General features: G+C 44.4%; 1 protein-coding gene across 5 annotated transcripts in view; it reads right to left on the reverse strand.

Annotated features, from left to right (window-relative positions):
- Nucleotides 1-26,535, reverse strand: part of Arhgap28 (Rho GTPase activating protein 28) — a 155,983-nt gene that overhangs the window by 79,773 nt on the left and 49,675 nt on the right. Inside the window, exon 1 of one of the 5 annotated variants that reach the window (XM_029470856.1) lies at nt 26,413-26,481. The exons of 2 other annotated variants lie outside the window; for them this stretch is intronic. The gene's annotated coding sequence lies outside the window, so the exon portion shown is untranslated. Of the gene's footprint in view, nt 1-1,979; nt 2,042-23,909; nt 23,975-26,412; nt 26,482-26,535 lie in introns of those variants that run through there. 2 more of the 5 variants (XM_029470855.1, XM_029470854.1) reach the window with 2 other exon arrangements.

Here is a 26,535-nt window from a genome sequence, read left to right on the forward strand (position 1 = left end):
GCTTCCTGGCCCTGGCATTCCCCTGTACTGGGGCATATGATCTTCGCAAGACCAAGGGCCTCTCCTCCCACTGATGGCCGACTAGGCCATCCTCTGCTACATATGCAGCTAGAGACACAGCTCTGGGGGGTACTGGTTAGTTCATATTGTTGTTCCAACTATAGGGCTGTCGACCCCTTTTGCTCCTTGGTTACTTTCTCTAGCTCCTTCCTTCAATCTGTGGGTTGCAGCCCCTTTGAGGTGGAACAACCCTTTCACAGGGGTAACCTAAGACCACTGGAAAACACAGATATTTACATTCTGTTTCGTAACAGTAGCAAAGTTAAACGTATAAATTAGCAACAAAAGTAATTTTACGGCTGGAAATCACTACAGCAGTACTAAAGGATCCAGCATTAGGAAGGTTGAGATAATCTCAGCCTCCCCTGGTTTGGCTCAGGTATTAGGGGTAAATACAGTCAATTTAAAATTCTTCATGTAAGTAACCTTTTTGTAATGACAAAAATCTCACTTTGTAGCCCTACCTGCCTGGAGTGCATGACGCTATTAACCTTCGACCTACTAAGTACAAGGATTGCAGATGGGCGCCACCAGGCCCAGAATATGAGTAAATACTAAATATATGCATGTAGCAGAATCATAGTTATGCACAGGCATGCTTTCTAAAATGGTTGTTTTAGTGAAGAAATGTTTTCAGAAAATTATTTCATACCTTTGTAATAATTTTGTCAGTAGTCCCTATATGTCTAAACATTTGCATTTTATTTTATCAAAGACCCATTTTTTTCCTCTTTCCAAACTTCATCTTTTTCCTCTAAAGTCTCACGAGAGGAAAACAAGTTGTTTTTGAAAACGTATCTAAAGTTGGCCACTCTTCTCTAATTTCCCTTCTCTCTGAAGCCTCCAAATTACAGAAATTTATTCCAGGCAGGGCCAGAGCCAAAAAGATAAGGAAGCTATGCCGTATGGAAGATCAGAGAAGCAGAGGCCTATGGAGAGGCTGGGGTGAGTACAGAAACCCACCCCAGAAACCCAGAATCCTGCATGGATGGGTACTATCCAAGAAACAACTGTTGGGACCATTCTGGCCTCCGATAAAGGTAGAAGGAGAAGCTGGTGAGGAGGCCGCTGATAAGAAGAAGAGAACCCAAGGTCGTAGCCATATTCCCACTCCCATCTCAATCTGACAGGGAAGTGACTCTAAAAACCATCTCAGGGTTCAGGGTTGAATACTGTCTTCTGCTTCTGAGATCTTGAGGCGAGGCATCACCAATGCTAAAGAGCGAGGAAAGGCTTCCTTCCACACAGCAAGACAGAGCTCACAGTTGGTGGCCCCTTCCCACAGCCAGCCAGCTTATATAACAAACAGGTAGGGAAAGATTAAGTCCTGAAAGCCCACTTACTATGAAGAATTATTTTTCTGGCCAGATATGTATCCACGCCCCACATACCATCCTCCAAGATTAACCGCGTCTTATCATCAGGTTTAAGGTATGCAGCCCTTCGCATGCCTGGCTCCTGATTCTGTGTATAAGTATATGTTTCTATGCGTGTTCTTATGGATTTGTCGGTGTGTGCTTGCATATATGTGTGTTTGTGTGTGTTTGTGTGCGTGCGCATTTGTGTTTGTATGTGTGTGTGTGTGTGCATGTGCCTGTGTGATAAGAGAGAGAGAACAGACAAAAGGTGCCGAGGGCAGTCAGCTCTAACCTGGCAACCACAGCCCACTGATGCCTGCTTTACTCACACCCAGCTTCTCTCACGGTTTATGTACAGACCAGACCTGTGTTGACATAGCGGGACCTACAGTTTTCAAAGAGACAGAAACCCTAGAGCCAACAAGGCTGAGAGCATTGGCATGTGGCTCTCTACAGGACAAGTCTCAGGCCCTGGTTTAATATAACTATGCCCTCGCCGGCTTCGCAGAGAGAATCCCTCCCTCCTCTTCCTCAGCGCAGAGACAGCAGAACCCTACATACCATCCAACTGCCTGACCAGGGGAGCATCTGTGCTGACAGCACAGACATGGCCTCTCCTGTCCGGGAAGCATTCCTTCCGGTGTCCTCCTGTCCTCCCCTGTCCATCCTTCTTGGACCTCAGCAAGGATGGGAGGTTTAATTAAATCCTTTCTTCTTGTATGTGCTGAGTCAGAATCTTTTTTTTTCCTCCCCCAAAGGGCCCACTTGCCTAGAGAGAAAGAAAGGAGCAGCAAAACTTCGGTGGCTCTGCGCATGTATCCAGATACCCATAGAAACCTGCTTAGCCTTTCTCGTACACGGAAGGAAATTTCCAATTGAAAAGTTGAGTTGACCACGTGACTTCAGACTTCAGAGGTTCAGGTTCTGCTACACAAAGGGAAAGCTACCTGTGGAATATAACCATCAGATCCCTAGAAACAATCTCAAGCATTCACAAGGAACTCTGAAAGACAGGATCTCTGACAACACAAGTCACCGAAGATAGCCCACAGGACACTTTAGCCCAAGCAACTGGGGCAGACTTCTGTCCTCAGGACACGTAGAGGGATGGTGGAGACATTCTCTCTCCATTTTCCTATTAGGAACCAACAAGCCAGTTTTACTAAGTAACAATTTCTCTTGAGTTCTGAAGCTGACAGAAACACAAATCAAGGCTCACTGCAGCTTACAACTATAAAGGAAAGAAAACACAGGGAAGCCAAACTGGCCACTCTGTTAAGACAATGACTCCTCATGCTCACTGGGTTCCTTTAGGCAACTCAAATAAACTTGGTTATTGAACCATAATCAATTCCCCATGGGATAAACCAGGAACCCCATACCACACTCTCATTTTCATTCATTCATTCATTCATATATATATATGAATGTGTGTATACACATATATTTATACACATATATGTGTGTGTACATGAATATGTATATGTATACATTGTGTACACACATGTGTTTATATATAAATGTGTATGTATGTACATATGTGTGTATATATATGTACATACATACATACATACAACAGTTTACCATTAGAAAGGCAGTTTAGCACTGTTTGGTACTAATACTTTCTCTTCTTTGTTAAAAAATGAAAGAAGCATACATTTTATTACTCTAAAGAATTCATAAAGCACCGCCATTTACTTTTGTCTGCATTGTATGAATGGCCTAAGGAGCCATGGCTGGGAAACTAGAGGCTCCCATATTGACAACTGAATGTAAATATGTCCATCTATGGCCTGGGGAGTGTTTCAGTCTAAACCCCAGTACTGCAGGAAGATCTGTGGCGGTCACCAGCTAACCAGTCTAGCTGAACAGGTGAGCCTCAGGTTCAGTGAAAGACTGTTTCAAAAAATTAAGTAGAGTGACTAAGGAAGACAGCATATATCAACCTCTGGTCTCCACACACATGCCCATGTGTACAGGCAGGCAGACAGAACAGAACCCCCCCCCCACACACACACACACACTCTCACACAAACTCACAAGCATTATCACACACACACTAATACACTCATACACACTCACACACATTCACACTCTTACTAACACACACTCACATACACAATTACACACTCATACTCTCACACATTAATACACTCACATACACTTTCACATAGTAACACACTCACACCTTCTCACACACTCACAACACACTCACACTCTCACCCACTAATGCACACACACACACACTCACACACTAACACACTCACACACACTCATACTCTCACACATTCACACACTCACATACACTCTCACACATTCACACACAAACACTCACACTTACACATTCTCACACACTCTCACACACTAATGCACAAACACACTCTCTCATACTAACACACACTCATACACACTCTCACACACTAACACACTCACACAACACACACACACACTTCCATCTATACTGTGAATTTCCTAATAGCATTTGTTATTATTCTCTATCTATGAGTGTCTCTGAATGAATAGCAAGCCTAAAATCTTCAGCATATTGGATGTCACCGCATGCTCCTGACTGATGAAAGCAGACAGGCAGGCAGTGGTTTGGGCCCTCTGTTTTCTAAATGTCACCACATTGAAATATTTCACAAGCCAGTCCGGCTTCAAGTTTGGGGAAGAGGAGCAGTAGGACATTTTTAAAGTGCTCAGAAAGCTGACTGCAGTTCTTCTATCCCAACCAGACCATAAAACCCCAGGATTACCAACCACAAATCTGTCCCTCCTGAATATGTGAAAGTAGAATGGTCAAGAGACAAACAAACCATGTGACAAGAAATAAAGATGGAGTTAAGAAGGACATCCAGGGCAGAAATTCACTTAAAGACACACTACTCGCCCATTCAGCAGGGTGTGGTAGAACATGCCTTCAATGCCAGCAGAAATGGCTGGACCTCTCTGGGTTCCAGACCAGCTTGTCTACATAGAGATCTCTGGGACAGCCAGGGCTACACAGAGAGACCCTGTCTCAAAATACAGACAACATTGAGCGGAGAAGTTCCTCATTTTTTCCTTATTTAGCAAAGGCAGACCCAGCCTAGCCTAACACCCCCTCCTCCACACTCAGGCATGGGTTACCACAATGATGGACGTAACGCCCTCCTCCCCTACACTCCTACCCTACCCTCAGGAGTGGGCCACCGCAATGACAAACCTTACAATCCCAGCATCTTAGGGTTTTTCATTTATCATGGCTCATAAATATTTTAATGAGGAAGAAACAGAAGGTGAGCTTGAGCCAGGTAGACATAGCCAGGAGCTGACAGAGGACCAAGGGACAGACTTCATTCAGTAGTGAGCTGGGAGCAGCGAGAGCCAACACCAGGAGGAATGGCACCCCATGCCTGAGCACAATGAGTTAAAAAGAAAAACCTTTCTGAAAAGGGAGGGATGACAGCAATTTATGGAGACCCGGGGGATGTCCAGGACTCCAGAGTTCCACAGCGGTCAGCCTATGCTGTTGCTATTTCCCCAGGTCTTGGGTAGCCAGAATGCCGGCCCCAAAGAATTGAGGAGGAGCCTCTGAAGGAGTAACCTCATGCTTCTCCCCTGAGCTGTCACTCCACAGGGAGTGTTCTGGAATGCAGGGAAAAACTTTCTGCATGCTGCAATAAGAAAGATTTAACTGGCCGGCCAGTTATGGTAGACCGTCTGCACAAGGAAGAATGTCCCCGAGTCGTGCCTGTTCTTCAAACACCTGATGGACTACAGGAGGAAACTTGTACAGAACTATGAAAACCAATAGCTTTCCTAGGTTGGTGTGTGTGTGTGTGTGTGTGTGTGTGTGTATGTGCTATTTATATACATGTGTGCAAGTGAGTGCATGCTAAAGCCAGGAGTCAATGCCTGAGTCTTCCTCTATTGTTCTCCATCTTGGTTTTTGACCTGGGGGTCTCACTTCAGCTGAAGCTCACAGATTCAGTAAGTTGCCTGCTAGTAAGCCCAGGGTCCCTCCACTGTCCACCTCCCCCATGCATGTATGTGTGTGTCACCACAGCTGGATTTGTATCTGGACACTGGGGGATCTGAACTCAGGTCCTCATGTCTATGCAGCAAGCACTTTACTGTCTGAGCCATCTCGTCGGTCCTTTGATTCTGGTTTGACATTAAGTACAAAGTGTGACATTGTTGTTCTGTTTTGTCCGCCTGCAATTTTCCAGCCATGCAATCACAGAGTTAAGTGGAAAGGCCATACTTTGTCTTGTCAAATAGTCACTGTCATAATTAGGGTTTCTATTGCTACAATGAAACACCGTGACCAAAAAGAAAACCAATTCAAAGAGGAAAGGGTTTATTTGGCTTACACTTCCATATCACTGTTCACCATCAGAGGAAGTCAGGACTCTCAGACAGGACGGATGCAGAGGCCATGGAGGGGTGCTGCTCACTGGCTTGCTCAATCCAGGAGTCTGACATCTCAGCTGTCCTTTCATAGATGCTGGAATCACAGACTCATGTCAGTGAAGGGATGGATCTGCCACCAAGGAGAGAACACTCGGGCAAAGAACAAAAGCTTCATTCTTCCATCTCTTATCCAGACTTTGAGCAGAAGGTGCAGCCAGGATTAAATTTGTGATTTCTTGCCTCGAGATCTGGGTCATGGCGTGTGTCTTCCCACCTCAAAGGTCCAGACTAGAAAGTGGATTTGCCCACCTCCAACCAGGCAAAAAATCTCACAGGTATGCCCTCCATGGATGGATTGTAGTTCATTCCAGGGGCGGCCAACTTGACAGCTAAGAAAGCCATCACCATCACCATTCTATAAACGCAGATCCTTGGCAGTACAGCCCGCACGGGCCATGTCTGTTGTTAGCACCCCCAGGAGTGGCGATTTCTCTACTCAGAGGTCCCATCTGATCCCTTCAACCCACCAGTTCCATGACTCAGAGTTTATATATCAAAATAGGCATTCTGTAAAACATCCATTTTTCCGGCTTTTCCTTCATATTGCGTGAGGCTGACTGTGGCACGAGATGACAATTTAGGAGGTTACCTTACTCATACATTTCATTCCAGCGTGATGGAAGGGGACACGGGTCAGGCAGCACTGACCACTGAGGATGCAGAGCCATTGCTCTTTCCCAAGGAGCCTCTGCAGAGGCTCTCTCCCCAGAGACTCTGCACGTGCACAGAGTGCTGCTTTTGCACATCTCCCCTCCCTGTCTTCTTAACCTCTCACCTCATCGGAGACCTTCCAAGAAGTCGGCAGAGCACTGATGGCATGGACTGCTCTCAAATCTAGGCCTTGACTTTCTGGGTCTCTGCCTCATGGCAAGGGTTCCTTCCGGCTGTGTGCTGCCTGGAGCTTGCAGTGCAGCCTTTCAAACTCAGCAAGCAAGTACTCAACAAGGTTCCTTCTCTGCAGAGCCTGGGTTCGGTATGTTCTGTTTGCCTTGGTTTGTGGTTACCACTTACTGGGTCTGAGTCTTCTGAACTAGAAACCTGGAATCACTGTTGTCTAATTGATGATCTTTGATTCTTCTAAAGGAAATGTTTCCCAAGTCCATTCAAAGTATCCCTCGTAGTCCATCGTGATTGCTAAACTCTAAAACATATGCTTCGTCATTTCCTGAACCACAATGTAGTAGTAAATAGGGTTACCATCTTGAGTCAAGTTTGATTTAACTCATTAATTTTACTTGACTATCTAGCAATGGAAAAATAGCTTTAAGTGTACGCAAATTCATTAACGAGAAAGTTATTTACAAAACTGAGAAATAATGATTTAAGGGAAGAACTTGGCCTTTCTATTGTGCCTCCATTTAAAAATTACTCTGAAGTCACTAAACTTATGCTAAGAGAAGAATCATTATTACAAACAGAAATGCTTTTCCTAGTGTTAAGTTAAGGTTGGGGACTATGGAGATGACTCGGTGGATAGAGCACTTGCCACGCAAGGGTAAAGACTGGACTTCAGATCCCCAGAACCATGCAAGTGACAGGTGAGCAGATGGCTGCCTGTAACTCCAGCCTTGCAAGTTGTCTTACTTACGGTTTACTGCTGTGAACAGACACCATGACCAAGGCAAGTCTTATAAGGACAGCATTTAATTGGGGCTGACTTACAGGTTCAGAGATTCAGTCCATTATCATCAAGGCCGGAGCATGGCAGCATCCAGGCAGGCATGATGCAGGAAAAGCTGAGAGTTCTACATCTTCATTCAAAGGCTGGTAGCAGAATACTGACTTCTAGGAACCTAGGATCAGGGTCTTAAAGCCCACACCCACAGTGACACACCTACTCCAACAAGGCCACACCCACTCCAACAGGGCCTCTGAGCTGAGCATATACAAACCATCACAGAAGGTAAAGACAGAATCCCCAGAGGAAGCCGACTAATTAGACTAGTCACATCAATGGAATCTGAGTTTGAATGACAGACTCTGTCTCAAAGAATAAGGTGGGAAAAATCAGGATGATGCTTGACAACTTTAAGCCTCCACATGCATGGGCACACAGGTGTATATGCACCCACACTCATCAAAACATACACATACACACACACACACACAAAAAAAAAAAAAAAAAAAAAAAACAGAAAAAAAAAAAAAAACTAAACTAAAATTCAGACACTGCATGCAAATCAGGCTAGCCTCAAATTCTTTCTCTTCCTGTCCTGGATCTCGAGTCAGAACACCAGGCCTGAGCCTCCTTTCATTCCTGTCTGTGGTTCCCACTCCACCCTCCGTTGCCAGTACCTGTTGCCTTCACTACCCACCATGCTGTCCTGAGACAAAACTCCAAAGTGTGGAGTTATTCGTGGATGCGTGGGACAGCACCTTACAGCGCCCAGGCTGAGGCAATCCAGGCAGTGTGCAGGGAGAAGGGCTGAGGCCTCTCACAAGTCTGTGTCTCAGCCTTGTCAGGCTCCCTGCCCTGCACAGGCCCTTGCTAGCACACATACCCCTGACTTTTGTCTAAACTCTCATTTTTCACTTTTTTTTTTTACAGGAATGTCCTGTCTCTTGTAACAGACCTGTCCTGGAGAACCTAATTCAAAGGTCACTACCCGTGGGCAGTCTCTTCTGACCTAGTTAGTGTTGTGGAATTATTTTCACATGGCTCTCATGGTCAAGGACAACACCCACAGGAAATCCACTAACTGCCTAAGACTGTGTCTAGGGGATGCAGTGATGGCTCAGTGGTTAGAGCACTAGCTGCTCTTCCAGAGAATCCAGGTTCCTTTTCCAGCACCCACATGGAGGCTGGGAACCGACTGTAACTCCAGTTCAAAGATCTGACATCATCTGCTGCTGTCCCTAGACACCAGGACATACAAGGTGGACATTCACACATGAATGTGCTCATACATGCACATGAAATAAAATCTTAAAAAGAAAACCACTGTGTCTTAGTTGTCTTTGTATCCTGAACTGCCACAAAACGTGGCAAACTGTAGATCCTCAGAAATGCTGGAAGATGCACCATCATGTTTTCCCACTGAAAGCCACAAGAACACTAGCAAAGACATGAAATGCTAGAAATGTCACGAGAATGTTAGCAAAGTCACAAGAATGCTAGACAGCACCCAAACTTCATCTCTGCCCCAAAGCCAGGAAGAACTGAAGCCACCACCACCACCACCCCCAGCAGTTTCTGAATGACAAAACTGAGAATGAACCAGAACTCCAGGACATAGCAGAGCTCCTCAAGCCAGCTCAGGAGGAATGAGAGTGACGCTGAGTGCCCTTGGGTGACTGTCATTAGAGATGATGGGCTTCACACTAAGAAACAAACGCCTACCTACTCAAAATGCAGAAGTCGTTCAGAATCCTGATGAATTTTCTTAATTAGCAATTATGGCCTGGGAATGTGGTTCAGTGAGAGAGCTCTTGCAAGGCATGAGTGAGATTTCTCAGCACTGAGAAAATACATTAGGACCTTGGTTAAAACTGGTTTTGGAGGGCTGGAGAGATGGCTCAGTGGTTAAAGAGCACTTGCTACTCTTTCAGAGGTCCTGAGTTCAATTCCCAGGAACCACATGGTGGCTCACAACCATCTGTAATGGGATCTGATACCCTCTTCTGGTGTGTCTGAAGATCGCAGCAGTGTACTCATGTAAATAAAATATGATACCAAGGGAAGCAGGAAGCCACACAGTCAAGTCACCAGCACACTGAATGCATATCAAAACTCTTAAAATTTTTTTATTTTAATATCTGCCTGACTCACATCCTAGATAAGCCATATAAGAATTCCAGAGGGTGGGTCCCCATGCCAAGCCATGAGAGTGTTCCCTTCTGCCACTCTGAACCGTGAACGGTGTCCCATGTGTAGACCATGTGTGAACCCCAAAGAAAAAAAATATCATTTTTTCATTTCCATTAACAGTCAGACTGGGAAAGTAAAAAAGTGCAAGCGTAATAGAAAATAAACAAACAAATAAATAAATGATAAGCCAAAGTCTCATCTTCACCTGAGGGATGCCTTTTAGTTGACTTTGTTTCTATTCCCAAAGAGGAATTTCAATACATGTCAAACATCTTCAGCTGAAAGAAAAACAATTAGAATTCACGATCTTTGATGCTAAAAGGCCGAAAGAGACAGACAGACAGACAGACAGAGAAAGAGAGAGAGAGAGAGAGAGAGAGAGAGAGAGAGAGAGAGAGAGAGAGATCGCCTATCTTAAGAATTCTTTCTATGCAAAGAGTCAATCAACATTCATGATGAACAGGTGGAAGACCACTCAAGGAGAGGTTTGGACATGGGGAGAGTTGACTCCATCCTCTAACTGACCCAGCACAGTTTGACTGTGCAGGGTGAGATGGGTAAGGCCAGCTGAGTCTGGTTTTCCCTCACATTTGAATTCCACTGCTAATAGCTTATTCCAACTTCGATGTACATACCTTCCCTTTCAACTCTACCAAGGGGGGATAATTCTCTTAGAATACTCCCTAAGCATATATGATAATACATTTTTTAAAAAATCTCTGTACTTAAAAACGAGAAACCAAAGAAAGACAGCAAAAATAAAATACGGCCGAGACTATCAGTTGGAGGGTAACCTGGGCTACACGGGAGGTTGGAGGCTAGCTCTCAAAACACAACAAATGTAAAAGAAAGCAAACTGGAAGGTTTATAATATAAAGGTTGTGGTGGAGCAACAGAGCTTTCTGTGCAATTCAGGTAGTGAAAGTGAATAATTCTAGATATTCATTTGCTGGTCATTTGATGTCGAAATACCATTTTGCTCAGCTTCCCCATCTATTTAAAGATATGTTACTTCACTCCCAAATGCTATATTTCATCCACACAAAACTTTCTCATTATTCTAAATAGTGCCTATTTTCCTTCTTATAAAAAAGTCTTCAACATATACCACTTAGAAATAATATAATATTATATGTTATATATGATATATACATATACTTAGCACTCACATATGAGTATGAGAGATAAACATCTAAAATAACCTCATTATGTGTGCTGTTCTTTGATCTAGATTCTCTTTTTTTTCCTCCTAATATTAACAGAGAGCAATGAAGTCAGTCTTGTAGTTGGGCACCAGAAAAACAAACTTCCAGTGTCGCTCGTTGAGTCCCAGCTCGCATCTGCATCCAGGTCCATCCCTGTCTCCCCCTGCTTTGGAATTCTCAGACCTACAGGTTGGTTTGTCCGGTTTTCATACCTGGGTTATAGCATGCCAGGAACCTTAGAATAAAAAGGCCATACAAACCAAGGGCAGTAACTTTTACAAATGAGTACAGAAGTTTGTCTGAGTCTTAACTGACGGCAAACGCCAGGGGCAGAGAACAGGAAGCAGCCCAAGTTAGTGTGAGGTACCCTCAGGCCAAGGAAGGAAGAGCGGGCCAGAGATGGAGAAAGGATGCTCAAAGTTCAAGAATTCACAGAGGCAGATCCATCTCAAGTCCCAGGAAGAGAGGTGCATGGGGTTAAATCATGACACCATCCCTGGTCTGAGTGAATGAATGAATCCATGAGTGAATGAGTGAATGCGTGAAAGCCAAGGTTTCTTTTAAGATATCTTAACAATATAAACATCTTTGCTTCACTTCTGCTTGGGTAACCTGGAATCTGAGTAATTTCATTTATGTGACTGACACGGGAGCTAGAACGGGAGGGTTGTTTACAGGTACTCAAAGACCAAAGACGGAGCCTAAGTGGAAACTCACAGGAGCACCCTTTTGAAAGGAGACTTAAAACATTTAACGAAGCCGGGCGTGGTGGCGCACGCCTTTAATCCCAGCACTCCGGAGGCAGAGGCAGGCGGATTTCTGAGTTTGAGGCCAGCCTGGTCTACAAAGTGAGTGCCAGGACAGCCAGGGCTACACAGAGAAACCCTGTCTCGAAAAACAAACAAACAAAAAAAAAAAAAAACAAAAAACAAAAAACAAAACAAAACAAAAAAACATTTAACGAGTGCTGAAATTAATATAAAAAAAAAGCTGATGAGGCTATAATTTTTGCCTTTATTTGTTCTCTATTTTTGGACAGAAGCATGTTTTCCCGCCACCCCTTCATTTCTCCAGGTTCTAGCTCCGACCAGCACTTCCTATCTGCCGCTGCCTTCATACAGACAGCTTTGACGCTGGGGATGGCTAAATAGCCTGGCAGAGACACTGCTCTTAGTCAAAAACAACATTAGAAAAACATTTAAGTACTGGGACTACAATCCAAGGCTGAGTTAAGCTTTCCAAAGGTGATTAAAACTGGACTTTTACAGGGAGATTTTTTTTTCCAACATTCACCAGGCAGCAACCCTGTCCTGTGCTCCCTTGTCAGTCTAACATGGACTCCTTGGATCTTGAAAGTGACTGTAAGATGAGACATTACCCTGTAAGGGTAGGGATGTACCACTTTATTCTTCACTGTATCTTTAACACCTACAGCTGTGCATAGAGTTTCGGGTGGAAGCATTTACAGAAATGCTAAAAAGCAAGAAGGGAAGTTGAACCTGACTTCACGATAGATAGGGAAGAGAACAGAGGCACAAAAGGCAAAACAGATGTTTCTCGGACTTTTTTGGTAAATGCCCCCTCCAAATGAAAGTCATGACATTCCAATGGGCAGCTTAAACCCTGTGAGCCTCCTGGTATTTTGTCCCAGAGAAGGAGTCTAGCCTCAAGCTGTGCTTCCTGTCAACCTAAGAATCCTAATACACACCTTGAGTCAGAAGTCTAAGGTGTGAGACAAGACTCCAGGTCCCTGACAACACTCCCACAATGCTATGTGGTCCAGACATCTACGCCAGCAGCAGCAAGGCTGCCCAGGGAGTTCTGCTCTAAGTATTTATGCCCAGAGAATGACGCCTTCCTGAATCCTGAGGGGAAGCAGACAACAAACTCAGGCAGCGTAATAGAGAAGACTTTCCTGGGATGTAACCTGTCTGAATCAAAAGTCCACAAAGGGGGAAAAAAAAAGTGAAGAAATGAAGGATCACAGGACTGAAGACTGGGGGATGAGTGGCTAACACGCTCAGCAGAGCCAAAGATCTTCCAGGCTGGAACAGGAACGGGAGTAGCAGGACTGGTCATGGAAAAGCAATGGTTAATTTAAGGGCATCTTGGGTAGAGGCCCCTACCTACCCTAGGCCCTTCTACCCACCTAGAAACGAAAGGGGCAATGGGGGACAAAGGGAGCTGTCCAATAGAGGAACTTCACACTCTAGGCAATTGATTATTTCCTAGGGTTAAGGGTAAACATCTTTCACATAGAGAAAATCCGGACTGGTTCAAAGGGCAGCATGAAGAGAGGAAAGCGTCCATCAGCTTGTGGGCCCGTGTCCTTTTCACCAGAGCTTAAGGAGTCAAGAACCTCCTGGGGCTTGGTGAGTAAGGACAGCTCAGAGATAAGTGCCGGAGGCAAGGGAAGTGCTCAGAAGCCATTAGTAGCCCAGCACCAGATGGCAGAGTAGTGACCTCCCTCGGGCCTTTTAGAGGAACAGGATTGGTAGGTTGCAAAGTGAGTTCCAGGGCAGCCAGGGCTATACAGAGAAACCCTGTCTCAAACCCCGTCCCCCACCCCCAAAAAAGGATTGGTAGGTTGGCCTGAGCCAGCTAAACCTGAACTTTGTGTTGATGCCTCTGGGTTGTGTGAGCAGCCTCCCTCCTGTTATATATCCCTCCACCTTAATACTGTCCCTTACCACAGTCCCATACCACTGAAAGCAGCCAGCTATGGTCTGGGACCTTTGAAACCCTTAGCAGAAATAAGTCTCTAAGTGTTTCTTCTCTGGTCTTTTGCTGCAGAGATGAAAAATGAACAAACTACCAATACATGTACATGTCTTATATATATGTATGTATATGTATATATACATATATACATACATACACATATATACATACATACACATATACATACATATATACACATATATATATACATATATACATACATATATATGTGTATACACACATATATATATTAGATACATATATACCTAATTATATGTGTATACATTCTATGATCCAAATATACATACATGCAGTATTAGCTGCACAAAAATATTATGTGTAATTAACACATGAAGGTGACTGGTTCCAGGGCTTTCTGTGGATGTGAGAACTCCATAGTGTATGAGTCCCTTATACTGAATGTACAGTATTTCCATAGAACCTCTGCATACGCTAAGTCACTTCTGGTTATAACTACGGCCTCGTACAAATTTAATGCATTCAAATAGCCGTTAAATGGTATTGTTTGGGGAGAGAGAAATGCCAAGGCAATAAGTATGCACATATTCAGTACAGGCACAGATTTCTAAGCATTTTTAGTATCAGGTGGCTTATTGAAAGGATAGAGAATACACAGATTAGTAGGTCCCACTGGCATGTGCATGCACAAACACACATTCCTATATGCATACATACCTTCATTCATACACACATGCATACATACATGCATGTATGATATATACATGAATGATACATACATTCATACATGTAACATGGCAAGATTTTATCTCAAGGAAAACAACACCACTAAACATAACACAAGGAAAGAAAGTATTTGTTTGCTTTTTAAAACCCATTATTAGAAAGCCCTCGCTGTTTCACGGCTAAAGTCAATGCATCGTCCCCAATCACTGAGGGAGAGCCCTGACCAAAGACCTTGCAGAGCTGGGAAAGATTACTAAGCCAGCTATGAATTTTGAGAAGTGAGAAACTCTAAATGCCGATGAGTCAGATCAGGGGCTGGCTGCCCAGGTGACAGGACAGAGTACTGATGCCAATTCATCCTTCACAGGGTTCTCTAAAGCTGCGTGTAACGGCCATTCCTTGTTGTCAGGTTGACTATATATGGAATGAACTACAGTCAAATGAATTCACGTGAATTGGAGGGCTCACCTGTGATCCAGATCTTGAGGCTGAAAGACATAAGTTCCTTATCTGGATCTTGGCATGGTGATCTTGAAGCACAGTGGCCATGAAAAGTTTAGGCCCAGGAAAGATAGTACATACCTTTAATCCCAGGAGACTCAGGCAAGGAGATCTCTGAGTTCAAGGTAGCCTGGGACAAAGGAAGTTCCAGATCCAGGCGTGGTGGTACACACCTTTAATCTGGGCCACACCTTCTGCTAGAGACCTACAAGAGTATACTGAAGAAGGAAGATTTGCTCTTCTCTGCCTGCTTGCATTTACTTGTCAGCACATCTGTTGGAATTTACTTCTACAGAAGACCAGCTGAAACAACTTAGCCTTGTGGGACTGAGCAACTCCTAGATTCTTGGACTTCCCATCCATAGTTGCCCATTGTTGGGTTAGTTGGACTGCAGACTGTAAGTCATCACAATAAATTTCTTCAATCTAGAGGCACTCCATAAATTCTGTGACTCTAGAGAACCCTGACTAATACACCATGAGATTTGAGACAGCCGGTTCAGATTTTGCCTCAGGCAGAATTGTGAGTAAAACATTATATAAATAGATAAATAAATAAACAATGACAAAGAATCTAAATGTAAATTTCTAGCTGTGGTTGAAATGCAAGATGAAAATAGTGTTGAGGGGAGATTTGGATCAAGAGAGCAAGTTTTTACATCCCTTCATCCCATAAACCTGAGGGGGGTAAAAGATCTGGAGAAAAAAATTAGAGCGTGTGTTCGGTGTCCTGAACTCCAGGTAAGAGCTGAGTCCTTGGTCCCCACAGAGCTCAGGGAAATCTGGTAAAACACCTGCTGGCTGCCTCCCTTCTTTATGAAGAAGGGTCATGACTTCAGTGACACTTGACATGTCATGAGATAGGAACAAGAAATGGTAGGGAGGCAGCTTGAGCTAAGCAGTGGGCCCCAGGGTTCTTCTTATTGCCTAAAGAAGGGTTGATGGAAGAGAAGGAGAGAAGGAGAGAAGGAGAGAAGGAGAGAAGGAGAGAAGGAGGAAGAGGCTCAGAACTGAGAGCCAGACAGAAGCCACAAAGTCTGGGCCCCACACCCCATTTCTATCCTAAGGACATTGCAGCCAATTCCATTAGGTCGGGGCTCAGAGAGGTCAGTCAGGTGACAGAGAAGCCTGGACCCCCTAGCAACAATGGGGGCAGTGTGTAGGGGGTAAAACTGCTAATATTTCTGAGGTTTTTCTAGCAGCAATAATCAAAGTGCTAAATTGGATGGAACTGACTAGCTGTGGCTACGATTACATTAAATTTTTCCACAATCTACTTATAGGGGTTGGAATCAGAATATAAATTATACCACAAGAAATAAAAGAAAATTGCAGCCTGTGACTGTGAAATTCATGTGCATCACAAGGCTGATTGATTCTTCTCAGCCTGAACTGCTTCAATATTGTAAGTGAATATTTGGTTAAGGTCAAATTCTATCCAGTGGCAGCAGCTTTAGGAATCTGGCTTTTGAACAGGACTCACGAGTTTTGGCCAGCTGTCTTGACTTGTGCATGGTCTTACATGATCTGTGACCTAGCACTGGGATGGTTCATAGCTTTAGTCCATTCTCACCAAGCTGCAGCCCTGCCTAGAGGAACATGGACCCTGTAGGTCTTGGGCCCTGGCTGAGAGTTAAGAGGGACATTAAACCACACAGCTTCTTGCTGTGGGGAACAGAAAGCACTTACCATTCTGTCCATCTCTACTCTCCAGTGTCATACTGCAACTGTTTGTCTGTCTGTCCATTTGTCCATTCATCCATCCATCTACATATCTGTATATTTACAGTGCTAAAGATTGAACCTAGGGCCTCATGTATGCTAAACTAGAACTCAATCATTGATCGAGAATCTCTTTACATAAGCTAAGGACCCTAAGCTTCAATGTTAGTGACATTTTGATGTTTTGTATCTACATTTTTTTTGTTTTAAATCAAGGATGATGGCTAGTTTTCTGCAGAATGCTGTTAGACTGACATAGGTCAGAGTAATTTGGAAGCCTTAAAAAAATTGTCAGAGGTCTGTGCAAGACTTGATAAGTTGATTTTTAACTATCCCCTAACAGATTTCATGATTATGGGGAAGATATTTAAAACACCATATAAGGACAGAAAGATGTTTTCACTGGCAAGCAATGGAATGATCTCCATTCCAGAATGAGAGCAGACTTCATCAAAAGGCTGGTGAGGAGATCATGGCAGACCTCTACTTGGGAGTCAAATACTAAGCTGCTTTTAAAAAAAGAAATTCTGGAAAACAAACAAGATAGAAAATCATTTACCTGTTGAAAAACAAGGCCTTGTAAATCCATTAGTATATTCTCCCAAATCCATTAGAGCAATTTCCTGTCATAGTTCAGTATTCCTCAGTTACAGGGGTGGGTGGGGGGAGGAGAGAATAATAACTAGGTTGGTAAAATGCTGGTCTGGCAAACATGTGATAAAGAAAGGCAGGATGTTGTACCCTTATAATCCCAGCCTTGGGGAAGTGGAGACAGATGGATCTGGCCAACTGGTCTACCTGGCAAGCTCCAGGCCATGAAAGATTGACCCCAAAATCAAGGTGGACAGCAATTAAGAACTGACAACCTAAGTCTCCACTTCTCCATATGCACATATGCATATGTGCATACACACACACAGAGAAACATACACACACACACACACTGTTATGCATAGAGTATCATATAGGTAGAATTTGTACCATACTTAGGAATGCCATGTAAAACATTTCAAAAACAATAAAACTGAGAAGCTGACTACAGTGACTACAGCCAGGGTCCATTAGTATCGGGGAATTGTATTATAACTTCTCCAGTGTGCTATAATGGATGAACACTTGTTGAAAATGCTCTGCAGTCCCATGAGAAACCCTGTAGGTACGACTGTAATTTCTTTTATAGAAACAAAAACAAAGGCAACCAGAAAGTTCACCGCAGCCTAAACACATATCACCAGATAATGGAAAAAGTGCACTTCAGGAGCAGGCAGCCGGACCTCAGTGCCAGGGCTCTACCACATTTTGGATAATTTCCCACTGACTACTTGCAGTATTTTTGTTTTTCGTGCAGTGACTGTTGCCAAAAATCTACTTATGAATGAACAATACAAGCAATTTCTTCTTACCGAAAGCAGGCACCACCAGACAATTACAGGGCACGCAGGCTTTTAAGGCCTGGGAACTGAGACATGCAGGATGCTTCAGAAACCTGGAGATCATTAATGGGCTGGCTATCAATCCATGGGAATTCTGTGACTGCAGTAATTTAGTTTAAAACAACAAAAAAAGGCACCATGTAGGGAGGACCTCCATCCAGAGACCTCCTAGCACACTGCATGACAATGCCAAGCACAGGTGCTACCTTACAGCTGGTGGCCTTCTTGCTTTGTTTTGCTTTTCTTCATCCTCATCCCATCCTTTTACTCAAAGCTCTTCCCATGGCATTTATTGGACAAGTCATACAGAGTTCGAATTCTCTAAGCTTTGACCTCAAAACACTAAGTTCCATTCTTCAGCATACCCAACTGCTGTTTGTTTTTCTCTGAAACCCAACAGCAACCAGTGGCACGCCCACAGCACAAAAAGCATTAGCAGTTGACCATATTGTACAGTCGGGACATAGCCAACCATCTTTAGTACAGCTGAACTAGGATTCCATTTTGGGAAGCTTACTGAAGGGAGGATGTCACCCGGCTAATGACTTCAGGGAAGCATCGTCTGTCAGGGTTGGGGGGGGAGCTGAAAAGCCATGCCAGCTTGAAAAGAGTTGAAATCTCCAGAGAAATTTGGAAGTTCCAGGGAAGTCTTGGAGAATGATCTATGGAGACCCACATTAAAAGAGCAGGGCCCAGGGGAAGGCACATGGACTGTAGGTGAAGATCAGCCCTTCCTGGTCTATGTAAGTGAGCAGACTAGTCCAGGTGAGCAGGCTAGCCCAGGAAACAGAACACAGCACTGAGGAGAACCAAAGTAGGAGAGTATAAGGATCCTGAATGGGAGAGCCGGTTCCTACAATCTCCAGGAGAGTAGCAAAGGTTGCCTGCAGCTAGGGAGGAGGGGGCAGAATGTGGGTTCTGGCCAAGGGATCAGCAGATAAATCCAAAGGGGTCAAGGAGTCAGAGGGGCAAGCCTTCAGTAAACAGCAGAATTGTAAGCAGAGCAGTGAAAATGCACAAAGAAACCACAATAGTGATCCCTTCACTGGCGTCTCTCACAGCTGTTGTTCCTATGCACGTACACTGCCACCGCCGCACACATGAGCTTTGCGTCAGAGGGAGAGAAGAATAGATTACCTGGTCCTTCGAGAGAGCAATATGGAAAAACACAGACTTCCATGTCTTTCAATTAAATCAGAGATCACTACAGGCTCCACAGTCAGACCCTCTCTCAAGATAGGAAATGAAATAATGGACAGGCTGGGGCTTGGGTGGGGCTCAGTAGCAGCTTCACTGCTCCTGGGTTTCACAGCACTGAAAAATGAGGACTGAAAACGGAGCCCACAGGAGACTTGTTAATGCCAGAAAGCAGCCTCAGTGATGAACGGAAAGACCCACAACTATTGCCACCGCAACCTCCACGTTTTCCTGCCTCTACACCACAGACCATGGAGAACACACCGGATCTTCACTCAGCTCTGTGTGTGGAAGGGCCCCTAGGCCCCAGAATCCAACTTCCAGTTCTCTTTGACCCGATGCTAGAAATTATAACTTGAGCCAGACCCTTAGCTGCTCAGGATTGTCGCCTGTATGCCTTCTTCAGGGCCATGTACGAGATTAATAAAACTATGTTTGCAAAGGGCTTGTGGCACTTCCCTTAGACACCTAGAGTGGTATGTTATGAACTGCCCCCAAAATGAGCTGATTCTTGGGGATCAAAAGCAGGAATGAGGCAAGAGCTGAGCTGACAGCAGCATTTGCTAGGGACTTGATCCCCTCGGTGGGTTTATTTATTTATTTTTCAAATAGCAATCTGGAAAGAAGCGCTCACATAAAGCAGAGGGAGGAGCCAAGAGCTCTGGCACTGCTGGCATCTTGGGAAGAGTCCAGTGCTTCTCAGATAAGTGGATATTAGCCCAGAAACTTAGAATACCCACGATACAATTTGAAAAACACATGAAACTCAAGAAGGAAGACCAAAGTGTGGACACTTCGTTCCTTCTTAGAAGGGGGAACAAAATACCCATGGAAGGAATTACAGAGACAGAGTTCAAAGCTGAGACTGAAGGAATGACCATCCAGAGACTGCCCCACCCGGGAAACCATCCCATAAACAACCACCAAACCCAGACACTATTGCAGATGCCAACAAGATTTTGCTGACAGGACCCTGATATAGCTGTCTCCTGTGAGGCTATGCCAGTGGCTGGCAAATACAGATGTGGATGCTCACAGTCATCTATTAGATGGAACACAGGGTCCCCAATGAAGGAGCTAGAGAAAGTACCCAAGGAGCTGAAGGGGTCTGCAGCCCTATAGGAGGAACAACATGATGAACTAACCAGTACCCCCAGAGCTCGTGTCTCTAGCTGCATATGTAGCAGAGGATGGCCTAGTCGGCCATCAATGGGAGGAGAGGCCATTGGTCTTGCCCCAGTATAGGGGAATGCCAGGGCCAGGAAGCAGGAGTGGGTGGGGAGCAGGGGAAAGGGGGAAGGTATACGGAATTTTCGGAGAGGACATTAGGAGAGGGGGTAGCATTTGAAATGTAAATGAAGAAAATATCTAATTAAAAAAAGAAGAAAATTGGACCTAGTACAGATGTGGGTGGGTTAATGTTGTCACAGAGAAACTTGCAGGGAGAAACCATAGGACAAAGCCATGATGTTCTCACAGGCAGACTCATTCCTACTGCCTACTCATTCATGGTTGGCAAAGGTTAAAAGGAAAGAATGGCAACCATTCCATTCTCTACCATAAAAGAAGCTCCATGGCCAGGTACAGTGGTATACACCTGTAACCCCAGCACTTTGGAGGCTGAAGCAGGAGGATTGCTAGTTCAAGGCCAGCTTGGGAAAACCCTACTGAAAAAAGAAAGGAAGGGAGGGAGAAGGGATGAAAGGAGGAAGCGAGGCAAAAAGAAACAGGAAGGGAGCAAGAAACAATGGATTAAAGAAAAACACAGAAATAAATTCACCGGTGGATAAGAAATAAATGGGCCACAGCTTCCACTGTCTTGGCTACAGAGCCTCTGTCTAGCTAGACTATTCTAAGGTCACTGTGGTTTTCTCCATACTGCTGAGGTTCTGGACATTTGGGCACACAGGTAAGTGCCTTCCAGAGTGCTGCTGAAGCCCCCAGTCCCTCAGCTTTCCTCCCCATGGCGATGGAAGGCATTCTGCCCAGAGGGGAGCAGGATGGAATACCAGGGTCAAGTCATGTACACCGCCCACTTATCTGGACTCCAGAGAGTCCCATACCATTCTAGTGAACAGAACCACTAAATCATGCCCAAGCGATCCTGCTATGCAAACCACGGGCTGCCTCCGCTCCGTATCACCACTATGTACAATGCTTGGGTTCTTGGGAAGTCTACTGTGGTGTGACCTGAATGGAGCCAAGAAGGAAATTCGCTTACCTGTTGGATGCTGATTTTGGCACGAGCATGCACAAGGACTATGTTCACATCAATACCGCTGGCAACTGCAGAGGGCTCAGGCTAATCTTCCCGGCCCACTGGCTCCATGTTTACCTGCCTACTCCTCGAAATTTGCTCAGTAAAATGGGTTCTTCCAAGCCTATTGTTTTTGCCTCACTGATGTCATTTAACAATGAGCATCCATCCATCTAAGTCAACCTGCCAAACAATCTCCAGTGTGGTTTATTTTTTTTATTTGTTTTTAAATCTTTCATCTTTCTCCTTAAATACTCTACAAGTGTCCGTGTCCCTAGGAAACGACCCTCTTTTCAGCCTCTCCTTCCTTCTGCTCAGGTAAGTGTAGGGATGACTGTCCTGGATACAATCATCTGTCTCTGGTCTCATCACTGACCATCAATATAACCCAGAGCTCCAAGCATCTCACCTCTGCATCTCCTGACCTCTGTGCCCTCATTGCACTTCTCTGCTTAACTGTTTCCCCCTCGAGTTTCAGAAGGCTCCCAGGCAGGGCTCTGCATTCCTCTCAGTTCTAGCCCTAATCTAACCAGACACAAAACCTGCAGTGCTACAGGCAGCTCAAATTATGACCTTCCAGTAAATCTTGACTTAGTCATCCCCCTTACCTCTGAGAGCCACAGATTCTCCTTTAGCTCGGCTTACAGGCTATTTTATTTATTTTTTAGATTCAGGCAGAACCTTGGCAAATAAGCCCTACTGTGATTGTGCCATCATCTTTGGAGTCCCTTATCTGTAAAAGATGCCCCCGCCCCAAGTGACTAAGTGTGGTCCTGCCCCACCCCCATGCTTCTCTTCCTTTATGATCATACAAAGTCCTTTGTTTACATTCCCAAATCTAAACATTAGTCATATTTTGCTTTGGATTAGTTCAACTGCTAGTTAATGAATCTTTAGCCTGCAGTTTAGCAGAGGCCTTTACGAAATTTTGTCTGTAGAAGACAGACACCTGTCCAAAGGTAGCAGCTGGAAGGCAGTGGTAATTATACACGGAACCCCGGCTGTGAGAAAGAACACAAGTGAATCGAATTCATTATTGCTTAAAGACTTAAGGAAGGGCTCCTGTTAGGAGATGCCCACTGGGGCACGAGTCATTTTTTTTAATTATTTTAATCATTAAATTTAATGAATTTATAAAGCTAGTCATTATTTTCAAAAATGAGGGAGTCAAGCTAATAGTCCCACCCTAGGCTTTGTGCTGGAAATGTTTATGGCACCCTGGGTCTGTAATTCTCAGTTGCTTTTGTTTATGACTGAAATCCAAGATAAAAGTTGTAACCACTCACTAGTGCATACATTATAAAATAAGCAACATTTCATCAAGGTGGGGGGGAGACTTTCTGGAGTCTCCCAGAGACTCCAAAAAGAAAATGTGGTCTGGTCCAAGTGATCTTTACTTTTGGATTACCAAATGCAAAAGTTAGAACAATTTTAAAACAAAGTAACTGTGGATGCAGAACTTAAAATATAAAGATAGTGTATTTAAGTTAAAAAACAAAACAACAACAACAACAACAACAACAACAACAACAAAAAACCCACTCCATCACAGGACTTAAAAGTAATTTAAAGGAAATGCAATTCAAACCCCAAGCTGTCCTGCCTCCCCTGGCCCCTGTGTCCTCCTATACAACAGTGCAGACAGGACCAGGGAAGGTTTGCTGAGAAGAGCCAGCGGTTGTGTTTCTGCATCTAAAGCCCCTGCAATTACGCTCATTAGGCCTGGGTTTCACGACACAGTAAACGTGGGTGCTAATTCATCTGGAGGAGCCTGCACATAGGAAGCAAGAAAGAGACCAGAGAAAGGAAGGGCAGATGCAAGGAACAGATATGAATCGTCCAAACTCCAAGTCCCCAAACCCCAGGGCAGAAGGCTACCCTGTGGAGCAGTACAGAATGAAGGTCCTACCCACCCACCTTCTGTGGGACAAGAGCAAAGGCCACTCCTGGATGGTGATGTCCTTTGTCCCAGAACTGAAATCAAGCTGAAAGGCTTGTTACCCTGACTAGAGAAGAAAAGTGTTTCCACCCGGGTGGAACACCTGGCCCAAGTCTACTTCAGTAAATGTTACTAAAATTAGCTACCTGGAAAGATTGGATTAGATTGTTTCAAGCCACTCACCTCAAACCCCCGGAATTGCAACAGAGAGCCTTCAGGACATTCACTGCTAAGACATCTATTAGAAACCAGTCTTTCATATTAGTAACAAGATTTACCTTGTTTCTTTCTATACCGAATATTAGCAGCTCACATTAATACCATCAAATTTTAAAACAACCTGCTTTAAGGGACTGAAAAGATCACGACTTACAATCATCACACTGTGTACCCATAAACGACCAAGATGATTATCTTCAGAGCCACCAAAGCATCCACTGGAAACTGGACTTCACAAACGGCCCTGGCAGCCAATCTGCTCCATCTTTTAAAGCCTCAGAAAGGAATCCAAAGCCAGAGTTGATACTGGAAGAAGCATCAAGACTTACCGGTCAGCAGGGCAAAAAAGCTCGTCGACAACACTCTGAGAGAGGCACAGTACAGCTCTACCATGCCGTGCTCTCAGGACCTGGAGGCAGGGGAGCCATCTCCAGCCAGCCTTCTCCACACACCACCAAGTGCTGCCCTGTCCCCAGAGGACAAGCAAGCACGGCTGGGCCCTGTGGCCTAGGAACAAAGGGCAGTAGAGTTTCTGGGCTCTGTGGACAACTTACTCCCTTCTTGCTTCAGCTATTTAAGGAGGTTGTGCTTGCCGGACAAAAGCTGCCTCACCGTCTTCCTGTTTGTGTCTGAGCTCAAACTTCCATCCATTTCCCCAAGGAAGACTTACTTTCAAAGTGCAATTAGCAGTAGGAAGGCTGACCTGGAGAAGCGTGGCAGTGGGTGAAGGCTGAGATCTAGAGTCATGCCTTCCCTAAGTAGACACGGGCTCTATTAAAAGTTCTGTAAGAGTCGGAGGCAAAAGCTAGATCTCTTGTGATATAGAAGCGTTTCTCTCTTCAGACTTTTAATGTGAAATGTAGAAGGGAAAAGAATTTGTGGCTGATTAATTCAATATGTGCCGAGCCATAATGCAGACACAAACTGCGCCTATGGTCAGAAGGTAAGGGTTTGATTGCAGAGGGATTTGCCACTGAAAGCTTCTAAGATCTTGACACAATTCAGTCTCTTCTGGACCTCAAAGTTGTTCATCTGAGTTCATGGGACTAATAACGCTTACTTTGCAAAGTCACTGTGAGAAGTGGGAGCAGTGAATGTAAAAGGTCTCATGCTTAGGCTCATCTGAAAGTCAGATCAGTGGAAAACCTAGCTTGGCGTGCAGAAAGCCATGTTCTATCCTCAGCAACACACACACACACACACATACACACTCAATTACACTCACATACTCATATATATGCTCACACAACTCACACATATGCACATAGACACTCACACATATGCACATAGACACTCACATATATGATTACAAAACACAAGCACACACACACATGCACATATACACTCACATACACATATATATGTTCACACAACGTACACACACACATATATACTTACACAACACACACACATACACAACACACACATATATACTCACACAACACACACACACATATACTCACACAATACACATACACGTACTCACACAACACACATATACTCACACAACACACACACATGTACTCACACAACACACACACATGTACTCACACAACACACACACACGTACTCACACAACACACACACACACACACGACCATCCTGTAATCGCAGCATGATACTTCCTAACTATTACAGACTTATCAGACAGCAGGAGCTAGATTTTTAAAAGCCAACATACTTCCTCTCAAAAATTACAGGTTAGAGCTGTAGCTAAGTGGTAGGGCACTTGTCTAGCTTGCTCTGGAACTCGGGTTCAATTCCCAGCACAGGAGAAAATGATTTTAATTAAAAATGGTATTTTTGTTTGCATGCTACACAACTGCCCCATGAGCATGAAGATTTAAGGAGAGGTAGAAAACTCACTTGCTCTCCAGCTCAACAGTTCCAGTGCCATGAACTGTTCTTGGCACCTAACATCACTAAATACATGTCAGTGAGTGGAAAAGAAATCAGTTAAGTGAATGAGACGATAAGTGCGTCATTCCTGACAAAACCTGGCACAGTGTTTGACTGACACTTAAGCCTGATTGACATGAGTTCAGGCTGAGCATCTGTCTGAAACCCCAAATCTGAATGGCTCCCCCAAACTGGAATCTTTAGAGCATCCCTTCAAGTCGGGGCTTCCAGTTTCAGATGTTCTGATCGGGGATGTGTAAATGACCCAAAGTCTTTAAAAAAAATTTTTTTTTGAGCTCTAAAATCTTAAGAGTAGATCTCAGACGTCTGGAATATGTATGGGATATGAGGCACACAGGCACCACGCCACAGTAGTGTGTGCACACAGCCACTTCCACGGAGGAAATCCCAGGGGGCATGGGAGGAAAAGCTTTTGAAAACAACCTCAAAATCAGAGCTATACATTCACTTTTATTTTTATGATTTAAATTAGTGCGAAGGTTTAGATCTCATTGAGATTTTTAAACAAAGTGCATTTTAGTGATTCTCCTTCCCACATGCGCATCTCCCCCCTCACCTCTGACCCCTTATGACCTGCCCCCTTTCCGTCTCCTTTCCTCTGTGTCCTGTGTCCACCCCCATCCTTTTTGATCACCTCCTGCTGTCCTGCGTTGGTCTCCTTCCTAGTGTCTGTGAGGCTCTCTCCACATGAGTGTACACGTACACACATGCACACATGCACACAACATACAACAGGGTCAATGTGTGAGGGGGACTGTGCAGTTTGTGTCTTTCTGAGCAGGAGTCCTCTTACTCAGTATATCATGCTTCCCAGATCCACCCACACTCAGGACTGCTGTTCTGGGGAGTCAAGTGAAGAATATACACGGGGCCTTCATCGGTGCAACGCTCAGGAGAAAGACGTTAACTCACTGAAGAAAACTTGACCTTCGAGTTTCTCACGCCTGCTTCTGTTAAACCTCTAAGCTTGTTCTCTTGAACCCTGTATACCCCGGAGAGGGTGTCAGGAGACTCACTGAAAAAAAAAAAAAAAAA

Source organism: Mus caroli, chromosome 17 (genome assembly GCF_900094665.2).
Source record: "Mus caroli chromosome 17, CAROLI_EIJ_v1.1, whole genome shotgun sequence".
NCBI lineage: Eukaryota > Metazoa > Chordata > Mammalia > Rodentia > Muridae > Mus > Mus caroli.